Raw genomic sequence first — 21634 nt, 5'->3', positions numbered from 1 at the left:
TATCTGAACTGTCTGTTTTATATACAGTATTTCTTACACTTCACTAATAGAACTGACATATATTATTTATATACATTCCATATTTATATTCATGGGTCTTGGGGACCACCTCTGCTGCAAGTCTCAGACAGTCCCCTTGAACCCCTGGGCTTGGAGGAAGCTTACTCCGAGGGAACTGATTCTTTAGCCCTCCCCATAAATATATACGAGGCCTCTGGTGTGATTCAGAAGGGCAGCATTACAGCACAGAGCATATAAGTAAAACAAGGTATAAAAGCTCTGCTGTTGGATACACATGAATGCTCTGTCCATCGAGAAGTGCATAGTACTAGTCTTTGAAGTTTTTGGTATGGGTGCTGGTCACCTTCATCTGTTTACTTTTCTAAATGTCTAACTCTATTAATTCATACCATTGTCCATCCAATGACCTCTTTCTGTTACTGTAGCTTCACTGATGGATGCCCTATAGCATTCAAAATATATTGTGTGCATAGTCTTTGAAGTTTTGTAGTATGGATGCAGGCCACCTTCGTCTATCAGCATCATCATTTATGTATAAATAGCAAAATACAGCACTTTACAATTGGGTATTTACATGTCTAAATATCTACATGTGCCTCTGTCCATCTAATGACATCAAGTTGTTCATCATCATCATCATCATTTATTTATTTATATAGCGCCAATATAGCTTGCAATCTATGGGACAATGGGAGTTTTATACATGAGGTTAAGTCTACATTTTGCATTTCAGTCCAGACAGACTGCAAAGGTAAAAAGTGATTCATAAGCTAAATGATCCCATCACACAGCAATGTTGGTCAGGGGGCTGTTGACCCATGTGAACCGTGTAACGAGTGGCAACAGGGCAATCTACTGAGGTCAAGAGGGTGGATGAGGAATATTATAAGCTTGTCTGAAGAGGTGGGTTTTTAGAGAACGCTTGAATGATTTGTACACCAGAGGAGAGTCTTATTGTGCGAGGGAGTGAATTCCATACAGTGGGTGCAGCCCAAAAAAAAGTCCTGTAACCGGGAATGGAAGCATGTAATGAGGGTGGATGAGAGACGCAGATTTTGTGCAGAACAGAGTTGCCGAGTTGGGAGATATTTTGAGACAAGAGAGGAGATGTATGTTGATGCAGCTTTGTTGGTGGCCTTGTAGGTTAGTAAAAGTATTTTATATTGGATTCGGTAGAAAACAGGCAACCAGTGTAGAGACATACAGAGTGATTCAGCAGAGGAATGACGATTTGCAAGAAAAATCAATCTAGCCTCTGCATGCAAAATAGATTATAGGGGTTTGAGTCTGTTTTGGGGAACACCAGTAAGGAAGGATTTGCAAAATTCAATGCAGAAGATGATAAGTGCATGAATTAAAGTTTTTGCAGTGTCTTTTGCAAGATATGTGCATATTCTGAAAATGTTTTTTAGATGCACATAACATGATTTAGATATAGAGTCGATGTAGGAAACAAAGAAAGTTCTGAGTCAAAGATCACACCTAGGCAGCGAGCTTGAGAGGTGGGGGTTTAAGGTCATGTTATCAACAGAGATAGAAATGTCAGGCATGCTCTTGGTAGTGGGTGGGAATATTATTAACTCTGTTTTAGAAAGATTGAGTTTGAGTTGGCGAGAGGACATCCAAGATGAAATTGCAGAAAGACAGTCAGTAGCACGGGACAACACAGATGTCAAGAGATCAGGTGAGGATAGATAAATTTGGGTATCATCCGCATAGAGATGATACTGAAATCCAAAGGAGCTTATTAGATTTCCAAGAGAAGCAGTATAGATAGAGAACAGCAGAGGACCTAGAACTGAGCCTTGCGGTACTCCAACTGATAAAGGTATCGGAGTAGAGGTGGATCCAGAGAAATTAACACTGAAAGAGCGATTAAAAAGGTAGGAGGACAGCTAGGAAAGAACAGTGTCCTGAAGACCTAGGGATTGTAGCGTTTGTATGAGAAGAGAGTTGTCAACGGTGTCACATGCAGCAGAGAGATCCAGGAAAATTAAGAGAGAGTAATGGTGTTTAGTTTTAGCGGTGATCAGATCATTGACAACCTTGGTCAACACAGTCTCTCTGGAGTGTTGAGAACGAAAGCCTGACTGAAGAGGATCCAACAGATTGTTTGCGGAAAGGAAGCTTGTGAGGCGAGTGTAGGCAAGTCTCTTTAGAAGCTTGGAGGGGCACGGGAGCTGAGAGATGGGACGGTAATTTGACAGCGAGTTTGGGTCAAAATTTAGTTTTTTTCAGAATAGGAGTAATCACTGCGTGCTTGTATAGTGATGGAAAGATGCCACTACAGAGCGAGAGATTACAGGTTTTAGTTAGAGGTGGAATGAGCACAGGAGACAGGGATCTACCAATTTGTGAGGGAAGAGGATCAAGAGAACAGGAGGAAGAGTAGGAAGATAAGAAGAGAGTAGATACTTCCTCTTAATTTGTGGGGTCAAATGAAGAAAGGGTGTCAGAGGGTGGTGGGAAGGAATTGAGCTGACTGCTTGTCGAGGAACAGGATACCATTTATAGTCTACTCTTATCAATCTTTTCCTTGAAGTAGGAAGCAAGATCCTGGAAACTGATAGTAGATAGAGGGTTTGGGGTGGGAGGATTGAGAAGAGATTTAAATGTGTTAAAAAGGCGTTTGAGGTTAGAAGCCTGAGCATAGATGAGAGATTAGAAGAATGTTTGTTTTGCAGTGTCCAGAGCATTTCGATAGGAGCGGTTGATAGAAGTATATGTGAAAAAGTCATCAGAGGTACGAGATTTATGCCAGTGACGTTCTGCTTTACGGGAAAGTTTTTTAAGATCTCGTGTTGCTGTAGTGTGCCACGGCTGACATTGAAGTCGACGTATAGTATAAAGAGTCGCTGGTGCCTCTTGATCAAGGGCTGTTGCTAAGGTTTGGTGAAAATGAGGTACTGCCATCTCAGGCAAGGAGAATGTAGAGATAGGGGAGAGAAGGAACATTGTTGAAGATTAATAGAGTTAAGGTATCTGCGGGTATGAGGAGGCTTGGCAGAGTTAGACAGTAAAGAGGTTAGAACAGCCAGCGTAAGTGTGTAGCTGATAAGGTGATGATCCGAGAGGGGGAAGGGTGTGTTAAGGAAATTAGAAACTGAGCATAGTCTAGAGAAAACAAGATCAAGGCAATGGCCATCCTGATGAGTAGATTATTATCATTTATATAGCGCCACTAATTCCGCAGCGCTGAACTCACTCACATCAGTCCCTGCCCCATTGGGCAGTCTTAATTCCCTAGCACACACACAGGTCAATTTGTTAGCAGTCAATTAACCTACCAGTATGTATTTGGAGTGTGGGAGGAAACCAGAGCACCCGGAGGAAACCCGCACAAACACAGGGAGAACATACAAACTCCTCACAGATAAGGCCATGGTCAGGAATTGAACTTATGACCCCAGTGCTGTAAGGCAGAAGTGCTAAAGACTTCACCACCATGCTGTCCACAGTGGCTACGTGGTAGATGATTCAACCCACTGGGAGAGGTCAAGTGAGGAGCATAGAGTAGTTTGGAAGCAGCTTTGGAAGTTGGGTTATCAATGGGGATGTTGAAATCACCTAGGATGAGAGTGGGGATGTCTGAAGATAAGAAGTGAGGGAGCCATGCAAAGAAATCCTCAATAAATTGTTGGTGTGCTCCAGGGGGGGCGATAGATCCCGCAACAAGTAAAGAGAATGGATTAAAAATGCGAATAGCTTGTACTTTAAAAGATGTGAATGTAAGTGATGGCAAAATTTGGAAGAACTGTGAATGTGCACTGTGGGGAGAGAAGTAGTCGAACCCCACCTCCTTGTCTGCCTTCAGGTCTGGAGGTATGGGTGAGTTGGAGACCACCATGTGAAAGGTCTGTAGATGAGACAGCATCTGATTCTATGAGCCATGTTTCTGTTATTGCCAGAAGGTTGAGGTATTTTGAGAGGAAGAGGTCATGTATGGAGGTAAGTTTTTTTACAAACAGAGCGTGCATTCCAAAGGGCACATTTAAAGGACTTTGGAAGAGAGGGAAGACAGGTGATATGTTTGAGGTTTGCTAATAGAGCGGTAGTGTTCTGATGTATGTGTGTGTGAGGAGTGTGGGGGACCTGGATTAGGTGATATATCACCAGCTAATAGAAGCAGAGAGAGAAAAAGATAGGTAAGGGGATTATAACATGTGTGTCCTTTTATCTTCTGGCAACAGGAGGTGGCTATGCTGGTTAGAGATAATAAGTAGGACAAAAGTTCATGGGTGTTCACTAGAGGTGAGTGGAGTAATGAAGGTGCAATGTGGACAAATGTTTATGTTGATGGAGGGGTGAAAGATGATACAGTCCTAAAGATAATGTCATGAAAAGAAACTAAGAAAAGTGATTTTTTTAAACATTGCGATTCAAGAGTAAAAGCCACAGAGTTAGGGGAGTTAAAAGAATTACCTATTTGCAGTGTTCCGTGTAGATAGACAAGTAATACATAGCCTGTGGCAGATGTAGCTTATTCCTGGAAGTAATCAAATGTTGTCCAACTGTGTTGTCTAACTGTACGTTTCCATACACTTTGTGAGAAAACTCACTTAAAGCAGAAAAGACACATACGTCTCACCCCACATACGTCACCCCATAGACCCTGCCACTCTGCATGATGCATGCTGTCCAAACTTAGTGTCTGCATAGTGTTGCAACATTTTTATCTCTTGCACCTTAAACAAAATGTTTTGCTGTTGCTTAATTTATCTAATGAGCTTGCTTTAGTCATGGCAGACAGGGGCTGACTTGCCTGGGGGGCAGGAAATGCATATGCCCCTCAGGCCGGTCCCATAGTTGGCTACCTTGGGCTGGGTCACTGGGCTACATGCATTTATTTTCCTTTAAAATGTTCCTAATAGGCTGGTGGGCTAAGTCTCGCCCCGTGGCCAAAAGTTTGCCAGCCCTCCCATGATGGCAGATGACATTTTTTTTCGCAGCCACTGGAATGTTCTACATGCAGTCGCTGAATGTCGAAAATGCCCACAGACTCTCACACGTAAACTCCCCTTTTTTCCTACTTAATAAAGAAGTCACTAAATGACCCTTTACTACTTCATAAGTATTGAAAAATACAAAGAAGTTTAGAATATAGTAGTTTTTTGGAGGGGTTCTGCTCTTGGCCTTCACACACAAACACCCAGTTTTTCCCCCCACTTAAGACAGATGTCACTGTCCCACACAAGATTACTTTCCCTAGAAAAGCTAAAAATTTTATAAGAAATAAATCCACTATTTGGATTCTAGTGCTAATAGTCATAGAGCAGAGGCACACTGTTTTCCTCCACTAAATACTAGATAGTTCAGAATGATGTCTAACTCATATAGTACTATGTATGGAAACGTTGATCTGCAAAGTATTCTACTTCAGTGATCCCTGGAGAACTAAACTGCATTGAAATAAAATATGATCAATCACAGCTATTTTATTATTTCCTCTGTCCTTTGCACCCTGTTTTACACTTTATCCTAGATTAAATGCAATTTTTCACAGCAGAGCACTGCAGCTGACATCCTCTCGCTTTAAAATGGCAGATAAGAACACAAGGGCTGTATATATAATATATCGACCCAAAACTAGTGAGATGCAACATTTTTCCAGAAATCACGTTTTGCTTCGTTTTCAGTTCCGATTTTGGTGTGAGGAACCCAATCATGACTCGGTTTTACTCCAAACCCATAATCTAGGATCTGACGGATTTCTCAGAATCCGAACATCTCTTCTCTTTTATAAATAAACGATTTAAAAATGTGTGTACTGAGTATTTTCTCCTTAAGAATTTGATGTGATAATTTGGAGAGAGGTGGTTGTATAGTTAAGAAAATTAATAAGTAATCTCATTATTGTTTTATCACAATAGAGTTTCTGTGGTAACACCACACATATTAGTTGGGAAGGTCATAAACTTCTATCTGCAGTCATTACCCAGAATGCACTGCAATAAAGCTGAATGCAAATGAGAAAAAAAATGTATTGCAGGCTTCTCTTCTAAATCTAATAAGATTGCACTTAATAATTCATTTACCAAAGTACTCCTTATGTATCTCTACCACATAATAACTATTATATTAAAAAATAAAAATAAAAACAAAGCTCCTCTCTCTAACTTTAAATAAATTAAAAATGAGTCCTTATAATATGAACCATTCAAGCTTGACTTCTGCCCAGATGATTCTCAGTGGTCTGGGATGCAGGCTTCAAACCTGTAGCTGTCTAGGGACAGAGTGGTTCAATTCCACCCTCTGGGCGTTCCCTTGCCTATATCTAGTAACTTATTTTTCTAATGTTAAATCATAGAGGGCCTGATTCATTAAGTAGAAGCATAAAAAATGAGCAACTTTTCACCTTGGCAAAACCATGTTGCATTGGAGGGGGGAGGTAAATGTACTATATCGGGACAGATTTATAATTGGGGTAGGGCATGTCCTAGATCAACTTTTAAAACAGTGTAAAAATAAAGTTATCAAGTATTTGCATCCTATATGAAAAAACAGGCAGTATTTAACTGATGTACAAAATAATAAACTAATTTGCACCCCTTGTTTGTAACATGGTTTTGTCCAAGAATAAACTTACTCATGTTTTTTGCTTTCCTTTCCTTAAGGAATGAGGCCCAAAATGTTTTTCTTCACACTAAAGAAGGAACAATTCAATAAACAAAACCTGTGTTTTGGCTGCTTTCGAAACAATTAGTTGAGGAATTATTTTGATCTCTAAATTGCTAAATCCCATTTTCAAGGTAAAGAATTAATATCCACCAATAGAGATGTAGAAAATTAAGAAATTATATATTATGTCTGTTTACCGGAATCTGGACCCTCATGTTAGAATCTGATTTTTCAAAATATAGATTCTACCAGAGAAAAGGCAATAAGCTGTGAGACGCCAGTCTGAGCAGGTGATCACAAGTTATTATCACCCGGTTATTATAATGTAAGTGTTATAGCACTTTACTAATGGAAAGATAAAGGATAATAAAGCATGACTCAGCACTAAAAAAAACAGAGTGTGAGGTAAGAGTGCACCGCTATATACAGGAAAGGCTGTGTACTGTTTTGGAAAGCAAGTAATGCCCCTACAAATGCCCACTCTCTACCATTGTATCTACTCTTTAGAATTTTGCTCAGTAAAACAAAATTACATTTTTCCTTGGCCCAGTGGTGAATTGGCCATAGGCTTTACCAAGACTTTTCCTGGAAGGCCAGGGGGCTACTGGGGCCACCTGGAGCAATTGTTCTTCTCCCCTGGTAGTCTAGTGGTGCAGCTGGATGGTTGCTCCAAACCGTCTATGTGCGGCCTGTGCTACTGAACCAGTATTGGTTCCATAAGGCTCTCATAGGTGTATCCCCCTGTGTGCCTCTGCCCCCCCCCCTCCGCGTGTGTGTGTGTGTGTGTGTGTGTGTGTGTGTGTGTGTGTGTGTGTGTGTGCACTTCTGTCTCTGTATTGTATGTTTCTGTCCCTTTCTTCACCTTTGTGCGCCTGTCTCTCTGTAAATGTACGTGTATCCCAATGTCTCCCCTCCCATCTCTCCCTTTTCTTTATCCCCCTTTGTGCGTATGTCTCCATGGTGCACCCATGCCATCTGTTCCCCCTCCTTATTCTCCCATCTGCCGCAACAGCCCACTATCCTTTTACACCACACCTTCTCCCCCTCGTCTTCCACTTCACCCCTTTCCTTCTTCCCTTTCTACTGGAGTTTACAATGCGGTAGGCAGAACCAGTGCTGGAGGCTGCCAATCAGAGGTGCCTTGGACGAATGGAGGCACAACGGTGTCCAACACCAAATAACTGAACCTAAGAATGGCAGATGAGCACAATTTTCTCATTTGAATCATTTTGCTGAGTGTCTGAATAGTGGATTTTTGCTACATTATGGGTTCTATTCGTCAAGCTCAAAACCCCATTGGTGCATGATGTAACATTTGTTGAGACACTGTTAGCCAGGGATTCCCCATTAGGGGTCTTTACATGCTCTAAGGGGCCTTTGGGATGCCCCACTTTCATGTGTCATAGAATGTGACAACACTGCTCCTGTGCCTCATGGTTCGGTATCGCATGCCAGCTTGATGGGCAGCTTCGTATTAAAGAGGGTCAATACTTTATCCGATGTGATCAGTTTCTTTGCTTCTAGGAATGCTTTTCCACAGTTTTAATCCACTTCCAATGTACCTTTTTCAGGATTCAGTGGGTGTAGTAATGTGGATAAATCCGGCAAGATCTTGTGGTAATAACTCGCTAGAGCCACGTAGGATCTTAGTTGTAGCACAGACCGGGGCTTACAGTACTGCCTCAATTTTAGCATTGTGGCGGACGTTCCTATCAAGTGCATGACCAGAATAATCGATTTTTTCTTTGAAGAATTCACATTTGTCTTCATTGACTCTGAGTCTGTATTCCTTTAGTCAGACCAATATTTTTTCAAATTGTGTAGATGGTCCTCATCATCTTTGCCTGTTACTATTATGTCATCCAGGTAACACTGTGCGCCTGGTGTTCCTAGCAGAACCTGATCCGTTGCTCATTGCCATAAGGCTAGGATGGAAGCTATTCTGAACACAAGGAGGTTACATTGGAATAAGCCTTTGTGTGGATTGATAGCCAGGTATTTCTTGGAGTTTTCCATATGTAAGTAAGCTTGCGCTAGGTCGATTTTGGTGAAACGGTTTTACCGTGAAAGAGTGGCAAAAATGTCCTCTGTTTTAGGTAAAGAGTAATGTACAGTGTGTAGCAACACATTTATTATTTTGAAATATCCATGGATATTTCCCACTTTAACCTTCTTTATCATGGGGACTATAGACGGAGGCCATCCACTGCATTCTACAGGGGAGAGTGTGTATACTCCGGTTAGATAGAATATGGTACCATACAGGAAATTGGATCCATATGGCCTTGATGCCTTGTAACGTGCCTATCCCTTTTCCATAATGTTTTGAGTGGCAGCTGATCAAGTCCTTTATTAGTTGTGTCATTCTTGGGCACACTAGTGTTATGGCCACCAATGCAGAATAAACTCATAGAACAGGTAGAAGAGGTCTTCACCTTTAGCAGCCGCCTTTCCCCTAGAGACTGGTTATGCTCACAGGTACTCGGATGCCCCCAGGTCTTATGCTCAGAGTAGTATGAGTTTATGCTAACACTGCAGCGCACAGGTACAGTAGGTAGCACACGGTGTGTAGGCAGGCCAGAGGTCAGCGGACTGGACAGAGGACCAGAGAGGATGTCAGGTACAGGCAAAAGGGTCAAGGTCACAGGCACAGGTTCAGAATCCAGGGACAGGCGATAGGTCAAGGTCACTAGCAGAGGTTCAGAATCCGGGTACAGGCAATAGATCAGGGTCAGAAGCACAGATTCAGAATCCAGGAACAGGCAAGGGTCATACACGGGTAATCAATCACAAGTTTCAACACCAAAGGCAGGAGCAGGCAACAGACCGCTATAACCGGCAGTGAGGCTCAGACCTCACTGCCTTAAATAGTACTAAGAGCCAATCAGGACAGAGGAGGACAGGGCTGACAATCAGCTTCAGGAGGCTGCTAATTAATTACTAGCTAGAACTAGCATAGGTAATAACATAACCAGGAAGCATGTATAAAAATATAAATGAACCAGTTTAAATCATATGAGAGCTCCCCCTGGAGTTGGAGGATGTCACTACACTCTCCTACATCTATACCACAAGGATAATAACAGTGCATAGAAACTAAAGCACGCGCCCGGCTGCTAGTTCACGCCAGGATGCGGAATACCGCCGCGGCTCATGTAGTACAACTAGATGTAGTAGATTTTAACCTACGAATTGACTGCCAATCAAGTTGAATTTTCCTCATCCAAACAGTGCAGAGGTAATGGAAATGCAAAATCAGAGATTGTATCACAAGAACTTCGTACTATTCTGCTGTGAAACTTTTTTCACATGGAATTTGTCTGTAACATCAGTCATCTCTACGGTGCTGGAAGATCTTTTAACCTTTTATAGACCGAGGTGTTGTGAAAAAAATTTGCTGCTGATGAAAACTCTCCTCCAAATGTTTAAAAAATGCAAAAATAAATACAAGACAAAATAATCTTGTGTATTGAGTATTTTCTCCTTAAGAATGTCATGTGATAATTTGAAGAATGGGGGTTGATTAGTCAATGATGTTAATAATCTTGTAATCTTGTTATAGCTTTAACACAGTTTCTGTGTTAAAAAAAACACATATTAGTTGGGCAGGTCATAAACTTATATCTGCAGTCATTACCCAGAATACATTGCAATAGTCCTGTATGCAAATAAGGAAGAAAAGTCTTGCAGAATTCTCCTTAGTCTGCTAAATCTAATAAAATCTAATAAAAAATTGACATATTTGCCAATATGTACCATGGAACAGCTAACATATTGACCAAAATAAAAACAAATTCCTTCTCCCTAAGTTTAAGCAAATTAAAAATGAAGCCTTGAAATACGGGGCATCCAAGTATTATTTATGCCCAGATGATTCTCAGTGGTCTGGGATGCAGGCTTCAAACCTGTAGCTGTCTAGGGACAGAGTGGTTCAATTCCACCCTCTGGGTGCTCTATAAAACCCCATTCCAAAATGCACACTATTACTGGTTTTAATATTAAGAACAAAACAATTAACTGAGGAACTATTATGATCTGCAAAATTCCAGTTAAACAGGTCATATCCACCAATAGGAATATATGAAACTCAATTTACCTGATTATGGATCCACATTTTAGAATCTGGCTGATTCTGCAAAATGTAGATTCTAACATCGAAAAGGCAATTAGCTCTGATACGACGATATGAGTCACTGAACTGCAATTTTCCTCACCCAGTGTTCAGTTTTTGCAGAGTAATAATAATAATAAGAAGAATTATTCTTATCTCTATAGTAATAGCATAAGTAGGACTTTTATGAGTGACTTATTAGTATGGTGCAGTTGTCCACATCATATACCAAATTAAAGGTCTTGGCATGTAGATTTGAAAAAAAAAATTGGCGTTGTAATCGTTTGCATCGTTTCGGAGTTATTTCACAAAACGTCCGCCCGCCAATGCATTACCGTTGTCCTCTGGAAAATGTGACGGTTGCCATTACACCTGTGCACCTGCTGGTTGCTCTGGAAACTGTGACAGTGAACTCTCCTTGTGCATGTGCTGGGTGACCTGGAACATGTGACCTGCTGGGTGGTCTGGAAACTGTGACAGTTATTTGCAGCCACATATGTCAGTGCGCCTTGTGGGGACCATGCCCAGCAATGTATCTTCTATGGAAGAAGTTACACATATTGTAGTGTATAAAGATTAATATAGTGATTGATAATATAGTTATTTATTTATTATACTCTGTTGTTAAAATTTCTACATGTAATGTAGAGTATAAAAAGGTTAGTGAATTCTGTTAATTTAGACATTACATTTCAGTTTAATTTAATAAAGTTACCGCCGGGTTATTATTATTATCGTTAACATTTATATAACGCCAGAATACTCCACAATACTTTATCTCCTTTTTATAATTTTGCTCTGTAAAACAAAATCTCGCTTTTACCTTGTTTTAGGGACAGATTGGCCATATGCCTTTCCTAATGGGGCTGCCAGGAGCACCTGGGCCACCTGCGGCCTTCCTGGTAGTCCAGTGGCGCAGCGAGATGGCTGCTGCAAGCTGCCTATGTGCGACCTGTGAATCTGAAGCAGTATTGGTCTCAGAAGCTCCCATAGCCTATTGGAGTCCTTTAGGATCAATATTGTATCAGTTAATGAGGTGGCAGTATCAAGCCGTACCTGATGTGAACGTATTATTCTCTAACACAGTTTTAGTCCTATATGGTTACCGTAACCTATCGGAGTCCTGTAGGACAAATACTGTTGCGCGGCCATGTAGGTTGGGCCATTACAACCTGGCCGGCTGTCTGTGTGCCAGTGCTTCCATAGCCAACCACCTAGTGCCCGATCACTTAATTAGCTAAATGGGAGCTTCATTCTTAATAGGATGCTTTCTCTTAGTTAATAGAAGGAAGAAGTGCCTTCTATTAACCCCGCAGGTTAAACACTTAACCTGCGGGGTTTCGACATTGTCGCTTTAAATTCAGATTAATAGAAGTTGCGATGACAGTAAACTGTAGTGCTGGACACCTCTTCATTCGAAATCCCTTGCGGTCAGCATACTGCTCCATCGATGATCTGCACAGTCGGTTTAAAGGTAAGTCTATTAAGATTGACATCGGTTTTTAACACTTTCGTTTTTTATTTGTAGGTGAAGTGGGTGTTGGGTTTTTCGCAATCGAAAAACCGTACCCAACCCACATAAACTTTGTATAAGTAATGACACAGTGGTTTGTAGCATGCTCGTTTACTGCTGCTCTCCATATATCACACCACACAGAGTGATAGATTATCACGCCAATATAAAGAATACAAAAATGAGATCCAGTGTATCCCTCCGCGGGATAAGCACAGCAAAACAAGAACTACATACAGTTCCACCAAGGTCTGTCCATGAGGTACAGGATTGGGGTCTCCTTGTCCTCCTTTAAAAAGTCTGAACCATTCTAATATAAATAGAGATTTTTTGATTGCTAAAAGAGGTAGATTTGGTGACAGTGTGATGAATTTCATTATTACCTTCATGTTCACCTACGAGGTTGGTGTGACCACACTGACGCATCATTTCTCTGACATATTGCCTTGCCGTGTGAAAGACAGAAGAGAATTTATCAGCGTTTCATGGCGATTCACAAGCATTGACCCCAGGGCCATCTTAACAACACTATGGGCCCCCGGGCAAAGCAGTGCACCGTGGTCCCTACATATATACAGATATATATTTTGATATATAGATAGATAGATATAGATGTATAGAGATACGGATATAGATATAGATATATAGAGATAGATGGATGTACTTGCTCAGTGATCCTTGAAGGGTTTTTTTGCAGGTTTTTTTTTTTTGCAGCATTATTTATTCTAATTAAGAGCCCTGCCTATGGGGCCCCCTTGCCCGTGGGGCCCCCGGGCACCTGCCCATTGTGCCCAATGGAAAAGATGGCCCTGATTGACCCCCTCTGAGATGCAGCAAGAAATTTGCCCATTTTCTGTTTAAAGCGTTTAAACAAATACACCGATAACACAATGTAACACAATTACATTGTTACCTGTGTCAACACCTAGATAAGCTAACTATTATCCATAAGTGAGTTGTTTATTAAGTATTTCACTAATGAATTGTCTTTTTCTACATTTGGCCGCAAAATTTTGCAGATTACGCTGGTGGAATTTGTCTGAGGTACTTCCTGTAGTACACCAACCTCACCACAGATCAGAATGAAATTATCGTATATACTCGTGTATAAGCCGAGTTTTTCAGCATACTTTTGTATGCTGAAAAAGGGCACTCGGCTTATATACGGGTAAACTTACCTGGTGTCCGGTCCCTCGGCTGTCAACTTCTGCATATGCGTTGCAACAACAGGAAGTTCGGCATTTGGAACGCAAGTTTGCGTATCAAATGCCGAACTTCCTGTTGTTGGAACGCATATGCGTTCCACTGCCGGGTAAGTGAAAATCTCTCTCTCTCTCTCTCTCTCTCTCTCTCTCTCTCTCTCTCTCTCTCCCCCTCTCTCTCTCTCTCTCTCTCTCTCTCTCCCTCCTCTCCCTCCTCTCCCCTCTCCCCTCTCCAATTACATAATGAACAAACAATACAGCCACCATGTTCATACATTTATATCCCTACCCCTTATATACCCCTTTATTTAGGTTAGGTTGTACCCAATGATTTTATAATCATTTATGAATGTTCCTTGTCATCTAGCTAAAAATGATTTCATAGATTGAACCTATCATTTTTATTTAGGTTTTTAAATTAGCGCTCTTTTCCACCCTAGGCTTATACTCGAGTCAATAAGTTTTCCCAGTTTTATGTAGTAAAATTAGGTGCCTCGGCTTATATTCGGGTCGACTTATACTCGAGTATATACGGTACCGCTTTTTCATTGGGTGTATTCCTACACTATCATCCCAGAGAAATGGGAAATTACAAGAAACATTGCGGAATGGCAAAGCAAAAGCGAACTCAAGATTGTGTTGCTGGCAAATCATACCTCTGAGTAGCGACTTGTTCTGCAGTGAAACTTTTTTCGCTTGGAATATCTATTAACCTTTCATAGTCCCATTTGCTGTGCAAAAAATTTTCTCCAAACACTTAATAATTGCAAAAGAAATACTGAATAAAAAAAAAACTTGTGTATTGAGTATTTTCTCCTTAAGGATGTGTGGGTTGTATAGTCAAGGATGTTAATCAGTAATCTCATTATTGCTCTAACACATTAGAGTTTCATATTAGTTGGGAAGGTCATAAACTTATATCTGCAGTCATTACCCAGAATACATTGCTATAGACCTGTATGCAAATAGGGGGGAAAAAGTGTTGCAGATTTCTCCTTTTTCTGCAAAATCTAATACAATGGAATAAAAATCAAAATGTTTTTGCCAATGCAATTCATATGTACCATGTAACAGCTATCATACTAACCAAAAAATTATTTCTCCCTAATTTGAAACAATTTAGAAATTAAGCCTTGAAATATGAACAACTAAAGCTTTATTATTTGCCCAGATGATTCTCAGTGGTCTGGGATGCAGGCTTCAAACCTGTAGCTGTCTAGGGACAGAGTGGTTCAATTCCACCCTCTGGGCGTGTTCTATCTCACTGTTTCTTCTAATATCCAGGCTAAAATGTTTTTCTTCACATGAAAGAATGAACAATGCACTGCTTCACAACAACAACTGACAAATTATTATGATCTGCAAAATTCCAGAAACAGGTAAAAACCACCAATAGGGTTATATGAAATTTAATTGTGTCTATTTACCTGAATTTGGACCCACATTTTAGAATCTGGCTGATTTTGCAAAATGTACATTCTAACAGTATACAAAATATAAAACATCTTAAATATTTATAAACATTGGCAGAAATAATTAGGACTGTATGAAAATAGTTTTTTCTTGTTTTTTTTTCTTTCCCCCCTCTGATACACCGGTAGGAGACAGTGAACTGCAATTTGCCCAGTTTTCAGCTTGATAATTATTATTATTATTACTATTGTTACCATATAAAACAAAATCATGGCCATATATCCTGTGACCACTACAATATGGCTAGCAGTCTGGGTGCCACTGCTTCCATAGCCGGCCCCCTAGTGCCCTGATCACTGAAATAACTAAAAGATGTTTGTGTGCATTTCTGTCACCTTATTGTATGTGTCTGTCCCTTTCTCCCTCTTTGTGTGTGTGTCTTCCTTTGTGCTCCCATCCCATCGGTTCCCCATCCTTTCTCTCCTATCTGCTCTCACAACCAGGGGAGGGCTAGCAAATTGTAGCCCCTTGGGCAAGACTAGACTCAGCAGCCTATTAGGAAAGTTTTAAAGGAAAAAAATCAGGTGGTCCAGTGACCCAGCCCACGGTAGCCCACTATGGGACCAGCCCAGCCTGCCCACTTTCCTCCTGTGCCACAGCTTCTTCCCTCTTGCCTTCCACTTCTTACCTCTTCACACCTATCCTTCCTCCTCTTCAGCTGGAGCGTACAGTTCGGTAGGCTGAACCAGTGCTGGTTGCTGCCAGAAGTGACATGAAGGATCAAAGGCAGAACCATGTCCTACAACACATAATCGACCACAACTATTCCAGGGAAGTAGACTTTGCTGATTTTATTCATTATTGCTGAGTGTCTGAGTAGTAAACTTTTGTTATATTATGTGACTTATTCATAATGATCAAAACCACATTAGTGCACACGCTAATAGGATTTTGAGATAATGCTGGTCAGGGGTTCCTCCTTGAGGATTTTACATTTCCTAAGGTGTCAATTTAATAAAAGGCAAAAAAAGCCATTTAATAAAGACACATGGCTTTTTTTAAAGGCTTACTGCCGGTGATAATGCTGCGACAGTACTTCTAATAAACTCTTTAAGTTAACATAGCTCAAGATGATTTTGCTTAGAAATTCTACAATTACAACAAAAAGTGTATGTGAAGTTTAGAATTTTATGGAATCAAATGTCTACTTGTCACAAATAACTTCTTTGTTTCAAATAAATGTAAATATTTGACCATTTATGGGTCTTATCCCACTACTGACACCAGTTAAATATGTGACAGTGTACTTACTTTCCCACCATGTCAGGCAATATAATTATATCTTTCCTTTTCTTTTTTTTTTTTTAATTGAAAGCCTTAAGCGTGCTTTCGTATCCGAGTGGTCGAAAAAATAAGTGAGAAAAAACCCAAATAAAAAAATGTGCACAGGGTTGCGGGTTCAGACCCTCCTCAAAAGAGGAAGGGTCCCTTGATCCCCGGATCCATAGGGACCCTTAAGGGGCAAGGGTCTTCAGACCCCCTTCGCCGCAAGGCTAGGGGGGTCCCTTTTGCCAAGCATTTTACCCCTTGGCACCAATTCTTCTGCCCCCCCCCCCTTCCCGGAAGGGGAGACCTCAGAGGGGTTCATAGAGGTAGGAGCCACTAGGACCACACCACCTCCCCTAGATCGTCAGGGGATCGGACCCATAAGGGAAGCCGCACACCCATTCAATCCAAGTGAGAAAAAAAACATAAAAATAAGTAAAAGTGACAAAACAGTGAAGAAAATAAATAGTGCCGTGCATAACGGCCCCAGCCTTTCGGCCGAGATGTTAAAAATTATTCCTGCCTGACCAAAAGGCCGGGGCAAGGAAAGGTGGTGGTAGCTGAAAGTGAGATTGTGCTCAGTGCCATCGTGTCAAGTGAGGGTGACAAGTCCCCAGGTGATTTCCGGCACCCCTGGGTCACCACTCCAGGGGCACTATCCCAAGGCTTTCAAGCTACCGGCCTTCTGGCCAGGCCAAGCTTTCCCCACGGCCCTTTCAGGTGCAGGAATCCCTACTCAGACAGGTACTCACTTGATCTTAGCCAAAAGGCCGAGAAGCGATTTTTACTTACTGCACTTATTGCACTTGTGAACAATGAGTGGGGTGGGGGAACATTATCTTCTGCTAATATATACTGCATTTGACTGCAAATTTTTTCTCCTTTCACTGGTGGACACAGAGCGGAATGGTGAAACACACGTGAAATAGTGCTGTGAAATAAACTTGCTTTGAATGAAAACTCTTCTCTGAGTACTTTAGTTAGTAATTGCAAAATGAAACGCAGGATAAAAAACTTGTGCATGTAATTTGATGTGATAATTTGGAGGGTGGGCGGTTGAATAGTTAAGGAAGGTAATAAATAACCTCATTATTTCTTTAACACAATAGAGTCTTTGCGCTATCAACACACATATTAGCTGGGAAGGTCATAAACTTGTATCGACAGTCAGAACCCAGAATACACTGGAACAGTCCTGCATGCAAATGAGAAAAAAATGTCTTGCAGGCTTTTCCTTCCTCTGCTAAATGCAATAAAATTCGAACTTAATAACTTACTTGATAATGCATTCCATATGTATCGCTACCACATAACAACTGTCATATTAAAAAAACAAAAACAAATCCAATTTCCTTAAGGTGACATAAATTAAAAATGAAGCCTTGAAATAGGAAGCATTGATGTGTAACTAGTGACCAGATGATTCTCAGTAGTCTGGGGTGCAGGCTTCAAACCTGTAGCTGTCTAGGAATAGATTGGTTCAATTCCACCTTCTGGGCAGTAAATAATCCTGTTTGTCCATTCCAAAATCCTCCTTTTTATTTTTTATTTTAAATGCAAAATGCCAGACCAAAATGGCAAAATCAGCAGTTAAAAGGCACCAATAGAGGTGTATGAAATCCAATAATTTGCCTTTGTGTCAGTTTGCCTGAATTCAGACTCAAATTCACGAATCATGTTGAATTTTGTGAATCACAGTTTCTACTTGAGATGGGCGGGCTCGGTTTCGTGAAAACCGAACCCATCCGAACTTTGGGGTTCCGAGTACCGAGCTGAGTCGGCTTGGTACTCTCTTGCCTATTCGGATTCCAAAACGAGGCAAAGCGTTTGGAATCTATAAATACCGCCCTCCACTGCGATCTAGCGCCATTTGAGAGAGGGACAGAGAAGGGGTAGGACAGAGTATAGAGCAGTTTGGCAGGCAAAGTGATAGAAGAGAAAGAGGAGGGTGGTAGGCTCTATTGCTGAATTTGTCATTGCTGAAATACAAATTGTAAATCTACAAGTCCTTGCAGGCTTTTTTTCTGAATTTGCACTACTAAGTGTAGGGTCTAATATACACCCAAATTGAAGAGTTGCTTTGGTCATTTGGTCATTGCTGACATTAGCAAAGAACATACTTCTACCGTCCAACTTCTCCCTTCACCCGATGCAAATCCCGCTGTCTTGCCCAACTTTGGAACGCTCGCTGCATCAGTGCAAATTGAGGCATGTGACATCACCAAAAAAATTCACTGGGCTCCAGAGGTTTTCTATAGCTTAAAAATCACCTTTTACTGTCAAGAAAGTTTGCTGAGAAATGAAACAATTCCGTCAAAAATATGTGTAATATGTTTTTAAATCTAGTTTGTACTTGTCATGTAGACTTTCTTTGTTACCAAATGTTGCAATGTTACAGCTATTACATTTTGTCAAATGACTTCTTGTCAAACTTCTGATCGCAATCACAAAGTACTATTCCACCATCTTCTGTCCACACATTGCAGAACTGGGCGGCTTATATTCTCTTTAACAAATCATCTCCATAATTCCCAGCAAAGTAGTTTATTATTATTAATATATTTTCTGGAATAATTTTGATGATAATTGGATGAATTTTATTCTTATGTTCGTTATTATTGACATTGGCCCTTTTTTTCGTTGCTGTCACAGGATGGATATTAACTCTTAGGTTCTAGTATGAGATAACAATGATTGACAGACAGCGATAATTGTAAAAAGGATGATACAAATGTTTACTATAAAAGATAGATATAACATGAATAGGTACTGAGCTGCGGAATACATTTTGATTGTTGAGAAATGTCTTAACCCGAGGAGCTTGCATGAGTTACTCACAATCCTGTTAACCTTTTACATTACAGTTGACATATTTCCTTTTCTAGCTGTAGGAACCTACTTTACAACTGTCCCACTTCAGTCTGGATAGATTGTCCACTTCGTACACCTTGGTGGTTATGTCTTAAGCTGAATCTTCTGCTGTTTGTTCTCTCAGATGCCTGGAATTCGTACCGGATCCATGCGAGATGTAATTGCTACCGCATGGCTATCAATGTATGTGTTATTATGTTTATTATATTCATGTGCAGTATGTCATATCTGTATGAAGACCATCCAAAGCTTTGGAATCCTGTGGTGCGCTATAAATAAACGAGATGATGATGACAGCACTGATTTTAGGTGACTGCATGAAGATTGTTGTGCAGATTTTCCACACTTCATGAGGGGAGGTTGAGGGCAGTCTAGTTTGTGTTTTAATTCGCTAGGAATGTCATTTTACATGGGGATGGGGCCAAAATGATGAGATTCATCGCAAAACACGTCATGGAGGTTCCCATTCTACCCACTTCACTAGGAAATGAACAGGATGCGAGAGAAGGGACTGCTCTACTGAGAGTCCAGCAGACCTACTTGGAATTCAGGAAGTGGACAAGTATGCCTTACTCCAGCAATAAGTAGGATTTTCTATCAGCGCATGCACAGTTAAACTGAAATAAAAGGTTAAAAAACAGATATAATGGCGATACCAGAACAGGTATAGGGCTGGTACGAGTACAACTGTGTTACTTGTAAATTGGGCTCCTCTTCCGCTCCTCTTCCCCTCTAGAAACCCATATATGACTCTACTGGAGGTCTGGTGCAATGATGTGCGATGATGATGATTCTTCTGATTGGGTGTATCCAGGTGATAGCACTTAATTCATGAACATCGCGCCTCGATCATAACAAGTCACAGTCGTCTATGTGCTCTACTTACTTGTCCTTTCCAGGTGGACTACCGGAGGGTGGAAGACAAGACACTAGGGCAGGGTAACTCTGACCAGACACTATTCACTCGTGTGTATGATGCTTTACAACATTATTATATTGGACACAAATAGGGTAATGTAACTGTTACATTTACATTTATCCCAATCTCCACTCTGAGCCACACTCGCTCCTCTTGTTTCAGCTGTGCCCTCTTCCCTTTAGAATGTAAGCTCTGTAATGAGCAGGGTCCTCCATACCCTTTGTTTTCATGTCTCCATTCATTTTGTCTGCCTTGTCTGTTCTTGTTTTACGTATGTCCTGTTTTATTTATGTCCTTGTCTTCCCTACTGTACGGTGATGCGGAGCACTGTAGCGCCTTACAAATCTCTATGCTATTGTATACGGGTTAGTATACACACTTGTGCCTTGTGCAAATACTACTGCTTTTGAGCTAAACACACCTTGAGATATATCTGACATAACGCACACACATAAGAACACGTTTTTGTGTCTTTTGTGTCTTTCTCAGTGTACTTTTTTGTGCATATGCATCCAACATTAAATCAGGACCCTATTCTTTAAACTGGATTATATAATTTTCCCTTATCTTAATATGGCAGCAGAAACTGAGCAACTAATATATGATTTCCTGATTAAGGGTACGTCCAGATGCATTTTTGGGAGTTTGCAGTTTTCTGAACGCTTTCAAAATCTCATAAACGCCTGTGAACATTTTTTTTCTAATCCTAGAAAACGTCAGGAACATGTGTGAAAAATGAGGACTGCTTATGGTTTGTTTAAAAATAAATAAATAAGGTGTTTGTCCTACTCTTTAAACTTATTTTTAGAATTTTACGAACTATCTCCATAAGGTTATACAGTAATTGAATGCTAAGCTGCTATCTCTGCGGAAGTGTAGGAACGTTCCATTCATGACATCTGTTTCCATTATATCGGAAGATATATTATCTCTGGAATTAACTAAAGCTTCTTAGGTAGATGATGCATTCAAAATTAATATTTTACCATTATAATAAACTAAATAGCAGAAAAAACAGAATCAGAACTACAATGAGAGGTTTGAGAAAAAACAGATTGTTACGTGAGTGGGATTATCTGAATACATTTAGGATCGGAGATCACGCTGTAATTATCTACATTTAGGTGGACTCAGTAAGAGGTACAGCGGAGAGATTCTAATATCAGCATGTCATTCATAACACAGCATTACCTCTTCTTCCTGGTAGAAGAAGGTTTAATTTAAGTCTATTATTAGTAAATCTTTTTCTATATATCATATTACATTAACCATCTCTAAACCTTTATTATTGTTTTGTATGAAATGAAGTATGATTGAAAATTTGCATTTTATATAATAAAAAAATAATTAGAACGATATTCAGCATAAATGTAAAGACAACAAAATCAGTAAATACGATCTTACAAATACTGTGCGGAACGGCGCTGCGTGAAGAGCGAAGCAAATGCAGTAAGTGATACTATCGCCTGAGCTCTGCACCTCTGTGAAACGACCAGATCGTCCAGGAACAGCCACTAGCGCAAAATGTACCTTCGTTCATCTCCAACCAGTAAAAAATTGTGAAATTTTGTGGCGAATAGTCAACACTTTTACTCATTTTCCTTATCTCTACGATTATGTGACGCACTGACGCTCGTTCA

The 21634-nt window shown here is 40.5% G+C and overlaps 4 non-coding genes across 4 annotated transcripts; all 4 read left to right on the top strand.

The window, feature by feature from the left end:
* The first annotated feature begins 6193 nt into the window (after positions 1 to 6193).
* TRNASTOP-UCA (transfer RNA opal suppressor (anticodon UCA)) lies at positions 6194 to 6280 on the top strand. Its single transcript has one exon. It is a non-coding gene; the product is annotated as a tRNA-Sec (tRNA).
* A 4223-nt stretch (positions 6281 to 10503) lies between these two features.
* On the top strand, positions 10504 to 10590 carry TRNASTOP-UCA (transfer RNA opal suppressor (anticodon UCA)). The gene has a single exon. It is a non-coding gene; the product is annotated as a tRNA-Sec (tRNA).
* A 4040-nt stretch (positions 10591 to 14630) lies between these two features.
* Positions 14631 to 14717, top strand: TRNASTOP-UCA (transfer RNA opal suppressor (anticodon UCA)). The gene has a single exon. It is a non-coding gene; the product is annotated as a tRNA-Sec (tRNA).
* A 2900-nt stretch (positions 14718 to 17617) lies between these two features.
* TRNASTOP-UCA (transfer RNA opal suppressor (anticodon UCA)) lies at positions 17618 to 17704 on the top strand. The gene has a single exon. It is a non-coding gene; the product is annotated as a tRNA-Sec (tRNA).
* Positions 17705 to 21634: the final 3930 nt, after the last annotated feature.

This window comes from Mixophyes fleayi, chromosome 5 (genome assembly GCF_038048845.1).
Source record: "Mixophyes fleayi isolate aMixFle1 chromosome 5, aMixFle1.hap1, whole genome shotgun sequence".
NCBI classification, from domain to species: Eukaryota; Metazoa; Chordata; class Amphibia; order Anura; family Limnodynastidae; genus Mixophyes; species Mixophyes fleayi.
The sequence above is the reverse complement of the archived record's forward strand: the minus strand, read 5'-3'. Positions and strand labels throughout refer to the sequence as shown.